Raw genomic sequence first — 9,915 nt, 5'->3', positions numbered from 1 at the left:
TTTTAAGGACTGGTATAGGTGTACTATTTGGTGTGCAGTATATAGGGGTGTAATACACGTATAAAATACTTGCACATATAGAAAGCATAGTATAGTGCATTTCCACTGTGCAGCATTGTGACTGCTGAGCAGTTCTGCAGCGATATTACAAAGAGTGACAAACGCAATTAAAAAAAAGTATTATAACTGGTGTGATAGACCAGTGGCCCCCAAAAACGACAGATTGAAGCGGTGTGTTATATACCTTCTTCCACATACATACTGCACTTCTCTAGAGACTTTTGTCACAAGGTCATTTAAAAAATTACAGGCAGAGGAAGAGGCAGGCCCTTCCGCAGGGGTGGTAGGGGTAGGGCAGGAGCAACAGGCTTGAGCCAAAGTGGGAAATTGCAGAAGGTGCGTTCGATTACATCAAAGGACGCACCAGACTTGGTTGAGTGGCTCACTCAGCTTTACTCTTCTGCACCCTCCTCATCCTCTCGATCTGCACCCTCTTCTTCACTCTCTGCTATGTGCACCCCCAAAGACACTACCACCAACACCACCACCATATACCCTCTACTTGAGTCACAGGAATTATTTTCCGATCCATCACAAGACATTGTCGATGCGCAGCCACTCTTACTATTATTATTATTATTCAGGATTTATATAGGGACAGCAATTTACGCAGTGCTTTACAATATAAAAAGGAGGCAATACAGTTACAATACAATAAAATACAAGGTGGTACAAAAGGTTATAACTGTCGGGAATGAGCTGATGGAAGTGGTAGTTTTCAGGGATCACCTGAAGGTAGCAAGAGTAGGGGATAGCCGGACCAGTGGAGGTAGCGAGTTCCAGAGGATTGGAGAGGCTCTGGAGAAATCCTGGAGATGAGTATGGGAGGAGGAGACGAGAGAGCTTGAGAGTAGGAGGTCTTGAGAAGAACGGCAGGGATGATTTGGGTGATATTTGGAGACAAGATTGGTGATGTAGCTCGGGGCAGAGTTGTGAATGGCTTTGTATGTTATGGTTAGTATTTTGAATTTAATTCGCTGGGCGATTGGGAGCCAGTGTAGGGATTGGAGGAGAGGGTTGGCAGACACTGAGCGGTTGGTAAGGTTGATAAGTCTGGCAGCAGCATTCATGATAGACTGAAGAGGCCAATGAGAAGGGAGTTGCAATAGTCAATGTGAGATATAACAAGGGAGTGAATGAGGAGCTTGGTGGTTTCATTTGTTAAAAAGGGGCGAATTTTAGAGATGTTACGGAGGTGAAATCTACAAACTTTTGACAGCGATTGGACTTGGGGCTGAAATGACAAGTCAGAGTCTAGGGTTACACCTAGTACCCTGGCGTGAGGGTAGGGCCTGATGGTTGCATTGTTGATTTTGATGGAAAAGTCATGGAGGGGGGCATGTGCAGGGGGGAATATTAGTAGCTCAGTTTTAGAGAGGTTTAGTTTAAGGAAGTGATGTGACATCCATGCTGATATGTCAGTTAGCAGGTTAGTAATGCGAGAGGAGACTGAAGGAGTGAGGTGAGGAGTAGACAGATGGATCTGGGTGTCATCGGCGTGTAAGTGGTATTGGAAGTCGTGGGCAGTTATCAAGTGACCAAGGGAGGAGGTGTAAATAGAGAAGAGAAGGGGTCCAAGAACAGAGCCTTGGGGGACCCCCACAGAAAGAGGCAATGGAGAGGAGGATACAGAGTTGTAGGTGACACTGATGGAGCTCTGTGATAGATAGGCAGAGAACCAGGAAAGATCAGAATCTCGGAGGCCAAGGGAATGTAGTTTATTGAGCAGGAGCGGGTGGTCAACAGTATCAAAGGCAGCAGAGAGGTCAAGTAGTAGGAGTATGGAGTACTGGCTGTTGGTTTTAGCAGTTAGTAGATCGTTAGTGAGTTTTTGTAAGGCAGTTTCCGTGGAGTGCTGCGAGCGAAAGCCAGACTGTAATGGGTCAAGAAGGTTATCTTCACTGAGGTAGGAGCTAAGGCAGTTGTAGACTAAGCGTTCTAGAAGTTTAGAGGTGAATGGGAGCAATGAGATAGGTCTTAAGTTGTTCAGGTTGGTGGGGTCCAGTGAGGGTTTTTTTAAGTATGGGGGTGATCTGCGCATGTTTTAGAGGGGAGGGGAAGGTGCCACTTGAGAGGGAGAGATTGAAGATGTGAGGGAAGGAGCATAGGATAGAATTAGAGGGTGACCCTAATAGTTGTGAGGGAACAGGGTCCAAGGGACAATTGGTTAGGTGAGCATCTGAGAAAAGTTGTGCAACCTCTTCAGTAGTAGCCAATTCAAAAGAGGAGAGTGTTGAATGTGCTATTAGGCCAGGTATGTTGGGTGAGGAAGATGTACGCACAGCGGAGGTGTCCTCACGCATTGCATCAATCTTGTCTTTGAAGTGATTGGCAATCTCTTGGGCAGTGAGTGAGTTAGTGGGTAGAGGGGGGGGACGAAGCAAGAGTTAAAAGTTGAGAAGAGCCGACGGGGATTGAATGACAAAGTATTAATAAGAGATACAAAGTAGGCTTGTTTGGCAGCATGGAGGCAGAATTGTATTTTAGAAGGGCAGATTTATATATGGTGAAGTCTTGGAGGCATTTGGTTTTAGGCCACAGCCATTCAAGAGCACGGCAATGTCTCTTGAGATTTCTAGTGTTGTCAGTTTGCCAGGGTTGTAATGGTCGGGGCCTGATTCTGCGAGTGGTTAGAGGAGCAAGTGCATCTAGTGATGAAGAGAGTGAACTGTTGTAGACAGAGATGGCAAGGTCAGGACAGGACAGGGGAGAGATTATTTCATATAGGTGGTCAGTAGCAGAATAGAGAAGAGAAGGCTTAAGGTGGCAAAGGTTTCTACAAGTGATTGTTTGCTGCTTGGAAGGATGGGTGGTTGGAGGCAAGGATACAGTGAAACTAATGAGGTTGTGATCAGAGAGAGCAAAGGGGGTGTTTGTGAGGTTGCCAGGGTTGCAGAGATGGGAGAATACAAGGTCAAGGGTATTACCATTGGAGTGACTGGAAGTATGTGTCCATTGGGTTAGGTCAAAAGATGAGGTTAAGTCGAGAAGTTTAGCTGTAGTTGAGTTGTTAACGTTGACAGGAATGTTAAAGTCACCAAGAATGATGGTGGGTATTTCAGAGGAGAGAAAGTAGGGTAGCCAGGCAGCAAAGTCATCAAGAAAGCGCGACACCGGTCCAGGAGGCCGATAAATTGCTGCAATTCTCAGAGAAATAGGAGAAAACAGGCGAATACAGCGCATCTCGAAATAAGAGAGGGAAAGAGAGGGAGGGATGGGAAGGACTTGAAAGGTGTATTGTGGGGATAGAAGGAATCCAACTCCACCTCCTTTCTGTCCATTGGGTCTGGGAGAGTGCGTTCAATGGAGACCACCATGGGAGAGGGCAGCAGGAGAAGCTGAGTCCAAATTTTGAAGCCAGGTTTCAGTTATGGCGAGTATGTTAAAGCCATGAGAGATGAAGAGGTCATGTACAGATGTTAGCTTGTTACAGATGGAGCGGGCATTCCAAAGGGCGCATGAGATAGGGGGGCTGCCCACATATGTGGTATCCCCGTACTCAGGTGAAGCAGCAGAATATATTGTGGGGTGCAATTCCACATATAACTATGGCATGTGTGAGCAATATATCATTTAGTGACAACAGGTTCACGTTAAGAGGTGTTGTTGCATTCTGCCAACCAGCTACCAGAAGCTCTCTAGGCCATTACATAGCCTACTGCAGTGATGGTGAACCTTGGCACCCCAGATGTTTTGGAACTACATTTCCCATGATGCTCAACTACACTGCATAGTGCATGGGCATCATGGGAAATGTAGTTCCAAAACATCTGGGGTGCCAAGGTTCGCAATCACTGGCCTACTGTATAAGGTCTGATTTCACCTGGGAAAAATATGATTTGTCAGATGGTATGGCAGTGGTGAATTTGATCGGACAGCATGTGTGAAAGGGGCCTGAAACAATATTTTTTATATGCAGACACATGAACATGGTTATAATGTAACACAAATAAAAGGTCTAAAAATAACCCATTATAGCATGTAATATATCAATATACTGTACATAAAGTTAGAGTTACGTAAGTGACATAGGGAATAACAAAAGTTGCTTATATTTAAATACAAATTGTACAAAAATATGGTGGAAAACTATAGTATATACTATATAAAAATAACTGTTAATATATCAAAACCTGAGAGAATGGATGTTTAAGCAGCACAGTAGCAGCACTAACTAGCCAGTTTCACATCCTTATGCTTTTATATGGGGGGGGGGGGGGGGGCTGGGTTTTGATCAAATAAAAACAAACTTTTACACTTAAGAAATCAAAGTAGCACACATAATAATTTTAATAGCAAAAATGCAGCACTAACCAACCAACCCAGTTTCATGTGTAGGGGGGGCTGAGTGACCTTTGGTGACCTTTAATAAATAGTAAATAGCTGAAAAACAAAAAGCAGTAGAACTGATATTTAAACAGCACAAACCATTACAAAGGAGGCACCAACCAGCCCAGTTTCATGCCTTTTGTAGGGGGGTTGGGTAAACTTTGGTGACCTTTATTAAATCAACAATAACTGAAAAACAAAAGGAGAGAGAATGGAAAGTAAATAGGCATACACCAACACAAACGTGGCACTAACCAACCAGCCCATTTTCATTTAGTTTGGCTGTTGTAGGTTTTTTTTAGGGAAGGCATAGCACAAATGATGTCCCCCTGTACATACATATATGCATGTGCAGACTGGCAACTGGCTGGGCAGATGAGCCCGAGCCTGTCACCAATGCTGGCACCAGACAGAGTATTTAAACAATCAGAAGGAAAATATAACCTCACACCTTCGCTGTGTCAAATTACTATTACCTTGTGGCGCTAAATTTATAAGGTCGGTCCCCCTGTAGACACCTCCAAACGTATCTGGTGGCAGTATACAGAAGGAACTTTCCAATTTTTGTTTAATTTCTCTCAAACAAAATATATATATGTGTGAAAAACAGAAAAAATATAAAAATACAAGCATATAAATCACAAAATCAAATAACCTTAAATCACTCAATAAGTGTGTATGCTAAAAATAAATACTGTTAAATAACACATTCAATTGTGTCCATACCCCTTGAAAAACACAGTGTATCCAAAAAATACTATGCAAATAGGTGTCCCAAAACTTTGCATATGTTTTTTAGCGTGAAAGAAAAAAATATATATATTATTGTGTCTCAAAAATAACAATTATTTTCTAAAAAATAAATAAAAAAACAAGTCCTCAAAAAACAAGTGTCCCAAAGAAAATCAATAGGCAGTGGTGAATCAACAATCAGCACATCCTTCTCCTGTGTACTTTTATGAGTGTCCCCAGATGATAAAAAATCCTTCACCACACCAACAGTGACCCCCTGTAGATGGAGCACTCACCAGATGGAATGCCTAGCACTCTCGCACCAGGCTCAACAAGCGTTGTAAATTAATTGAGGATCACAGGTGTCCAGCACACAATATTCAGGGAGTATTCATTCCTCTTTGCAGATTCCAATAGAAATATTTCCCCAAATTCATGTAAAAAACTTGTAACAAGCACTCCAAAATCACTGCAATACTTCACATCAGCAAAACTTCACTCTTAAGGCATTGGTGGTTATAGTAGAAACTGGTTGCAGTAGCAGTGTCAGTGACTTACATCACTATTGGTCATTAGTAATATATATTCAACAGATCAACTGACTCTTTAGTCCTAAAATCGATGTACACCTATTCCTCATTCTGATAATAGGGTATTATGAATTGCTAATAAAGCAATTCACATCCAATTCGATGTTCATCCCCCTCGGGGCCAGGCTCTTCACCAGAAAAATCCATTTGGTTTCTCTCTGAGAGAGTTCCCTCACCCAATTGGAACCCCTCCATGAGGGGTGGACATAATCAATGCCACAGAATTGTAAAAGACTCGGATCTTGATGATGATACTCTTTAAAGTGTAAAGATACACTATGATCCCGAAAGCCCTTGCGAATGTTGGCTAGATGTTCGGAGATGCGGACCCTTAGTAATCTCTTAGTGCGACCAACATAGAATAACTTACAGGGGCACCATAAAAGGTATACCACATATTGGACATTGCATGTCATAAATTCCCTTATGTGGAAGGTTTCGCCCTCTCCATTAGTTACCATAGTGACCCCTCTATTTAGATTCCTCACAGTTTTACAGCAAATGCATCTTCTACATGAGAAGAATCCCTTCAGATCACCTGATATAGTTTGTCTGATTGGGGGATCAATTCTTTTTTTGATGATTTTGTCCCCTATTCTGGGGGCCTTTCTGTAGATAAACTTAGGGTAATTCGGTAGACATGGGCCCAGATGTTTGTCTCTCCCAAGGATATGCCAGTGTCTTGCAAAGATATACTCAATTTCCCTATACTGATGATGGAATCCCGATAGGAACTTAAATTGATGTTGTATATCTATCCCCTTCTCACGTGGCTCAAGACAGACTTCCCTGGGTATATTAGCTACCTCTTTGATAGTCATGTCCAGACTAGATGCATTATATCCCTTCTGTACGAACCTCTTTCTCAGGACATCAGATTGGATTAGATAATCCTTGTCAGTGGTACAATTGCGGCGTACCCTCAAGAATTGCCCTCTCGGAATGTTCTTAATCCAAGAAAGATGATGCCCACTTCTTGTGGGTAAGAAACTGTTCCGATCGGTGGTTTTGAAGAATACTGTGGTTTTCAACAGTCCCCCCTTTCTTTCAATGGTAAGATCCAAAAAATTTACGCATTTGGAGCTAATATTAAAATCCAATACAATATTGTTGGAGTTGGAATTCAGTCTCCCGATAAATTCTCTGGCTGATGTCTCAGTGCCAACCCAGACAAAGAATAAATCGTCTATAAACCTCCGATAAAAAATTAATTGTTGAGGTTTATTTAAAAAAACAGACCTGTCCTCCCACTCAGCCATAAACAAGTTGGCGAGGCTCGGGGCATACTTAGCCCCCATTGCCACACCAACCCGCTGAGAGTAAAATGTGCCCCCATACCAGAAGTAGTTGTGGGTCATGCAAAATTCCAAGGCATGACCCACAAATACCTTTCGAGAATGGGAGACATCATCCCTTCTACTCATCGCCCAATTGAGGGCCAGTAAGGCATCCTCATGTTGGATGATAGTATATAGGCTCGATACATCAGCTGTTACTAAGAAGACTTCGGCACCCGGGGGAACAGAGATCTCCCCCAATGATTTGAGGAGATCAGTGGTATCCCTCAAGTATGCTCGTGTGTCTCTTACGCTAGGCTGGAGGAACTTGTCCAAATATTCCCCCAGCCTCGCTGTCACCGAGCCAATCCCGTTCACAATTGGGCATGGAGGCGGAATCTCCAGATTTTTATGAATCTTGGGTAAGGTGTAAATCACTGGAATGCGACAAACACTGGGGGTTAGGTATTTTGCTTCTTTGCTACTTAGTACCCCCTTTCCATATCCCCATTGAATTAGGGCCTCCAACTGACTTTGATATTGGCTAGTAGGGTCTGCATCCAACTTCCTATACGTGTTAGTGTCATCCAATAGTTCCCTTAGTTGTTTATCATAAAAGGCACTATCTAGGATGACAACCCCACCTCCTTTGTCAGCCGGTCGTATAATGATTCCCTTCTTTTTTCCAGAGATTTTATTCCGTCTATAAAGTGCCTAGCATTTACTTCTTTTTTTAGGGGTAATTGTTCCAGGTCGTTCAGCACCAAATTTTTAAACACCTCTACGAAGTGATTACTCACAATCTGGGGATTAAATAAGGAACGTTTTTTTACTGAGAGTCTGGCTGTAGGGTACCATACAGCAGGAGGAGGGGTAAGAGATTTCACTGACACTGCTACTGCAACCAGTTTCTACTATAACCACCAATGCCTTAAGAGTGAAGTTTTGCTGATGTGAAGTATTGCAGTGATTTTGGAGTGCTTGTTACAAGTTTTTTACATGAATTTGGGGAAATATTTATATTGGAATCTGCAAAGAGGAATGAATACTCCCTGAATATTGTGTGCTGGACACCTGTGATCCTCAATTAATTTACAACGCTTGTTGAGCCTGGTGCGAGAGTGCTAGGCATTCCATCTGGTGAGTGCTCCATCTACAGGGGGTCACTGTTGGTGTGGTGAAGGATTTTTTATCATCTGGGGACACTCATAAAAGTACACAGGAGAAGGATGTGCTGATTGTTGATTCACCACTGCCTATTGATTTTCTTTGGGACACTTGTTTTTTGAGGACTTGTTTTTTTATTTATTTTTTAGAAAATAATTGTTATTTTTGAGACACAATAATATATATTTTTTTTCTTTCACGCTAAAAAACATATGCAAAGTTTTGGGACACCTATTTGCATAGTATTTTTTGGATACACTGTGTTTTTCAAGGGGTATGGACACAATTGAATGTGTTATTTAACAGTATTTATTTTTAGCATACACACTTATTGAGTGATTTAAGGTTATTTGATTTTGTGATTTATATGCTTGTATTTTTATATTTTTTCTGTTTTTCACACATATATATATTTTGTTTGAGAGAAATTAAACAAAAATTGGAAAGTTCCTTCTGTATACTGCCACCAGATACGTTTGGAGGTGTCTACAGGGGGACCGACCTTATAAATTTAGCGCCACAAGGTAATAGTAATTTGACACAGCGAAGGTGTGAGGTTATATTTTCCTTCTGATTGATTAAGTGATTTATACATAAGTGGCAGCTGGGGGAGGGCGGGGGCCGGCGCAGTGTTGACACACATAGGTGTTGTTATTTGAGGTGTGTATGTTTGTTGGTATATATTTGATTTAAACATTAGCAGCCGGAGGTGTTCATTCACCCATTATATTTTCACATATCACTATCACTGGGTAGTAGTATTTTTTGGGGATTTAGTGTGGAACAACACTATATTATATATATATATATATATATATATATATATATATATATATAAAATGTCTTTTTTCCTTTCACTTAATTTGAGGTAAGATGGAGGCCATCAATTTATTTGGCTTCACGACAAATTAATCTTGATAGCATTTTTTCAAACAACTGTGAAATGATGGAGGAGGAAGAGGACCTTTCAGGACTCCTCAAAAACCTTGATCACCTATTAGAAAAACAGGTGAAAGCCTGGTGGGATGTGCTCACTTTTGAGCAATACTTAAAGGAGGGGTTGATCTTTAGGAGCCTGAGGTGGGATGTTCCCCCACAGGACGGTTTGGATGACCAAACCTTGATGGATGAATGGTTAAATTTTTTTAATAGAATGGGGAAGGAACTACAATTACTGGTTTTAAAGAGAAAGGAGATTAAATTGGTCAAATTAAAGGAACAGATTGAATCAATTAAGGTTAGATTGGAACCCTTGGGCGATACTAATCAAATGAAAGAGTTCAATATTACAATGAAGAAAAAATTGGAAAAATGGGATAAGGATATCCAAAAAAAGAAAGTGAAAAAATACAATAGAGATGCAACTGACTTTAGGAATAATAAAATTTATGCTTGGCAGACAAAGGGAACAACTACAATTAATGAGCAGGAACCCTCTGGTAATGTGAATGCATTAACTGCAAGGCAGAACCAGGGGGCTAAAACCCAAGAGGGGAAAGGAAAAACCACTATGAAAAATATTGGGAATAAAGTAGGTGTACCCCAGGTCTCTGGATCAACTTATACCAACACCCAACAGAGGAGATCGGACTCTCAGGGGGGGTACCAGTCACCAAGATTACCACCAATGGAAAGAGTGGAGGGGTACCCACCCAGATATTTTGATCACCAGCACCCACAGATGGGTGCTTATGGATACCCGATGAACTATGCACCCTATGCGGACCAGAGATGGCCGCAAGAGGGATATGGTGCATTGA

Source organism: Lithobates pipiens, unplaced genomic scaffold (genome assembly GCF_037356315.1).
Source record: "Lithobates pipiens isolate NorthernLeopardFrog02 unplaced genomic scaffold, aLitPip1_a1.2 Scaffold_18, whole genome shotgun sequence".
NCBI classification, from domain to species: Eukaryota; Metazoa; Chordata; class Amphibia; order Anura; family Ranidae; genus Lithobates; species Lithobates pipiens.
This window is presented reverse-complemented; position numbering follows the sequence as displayed.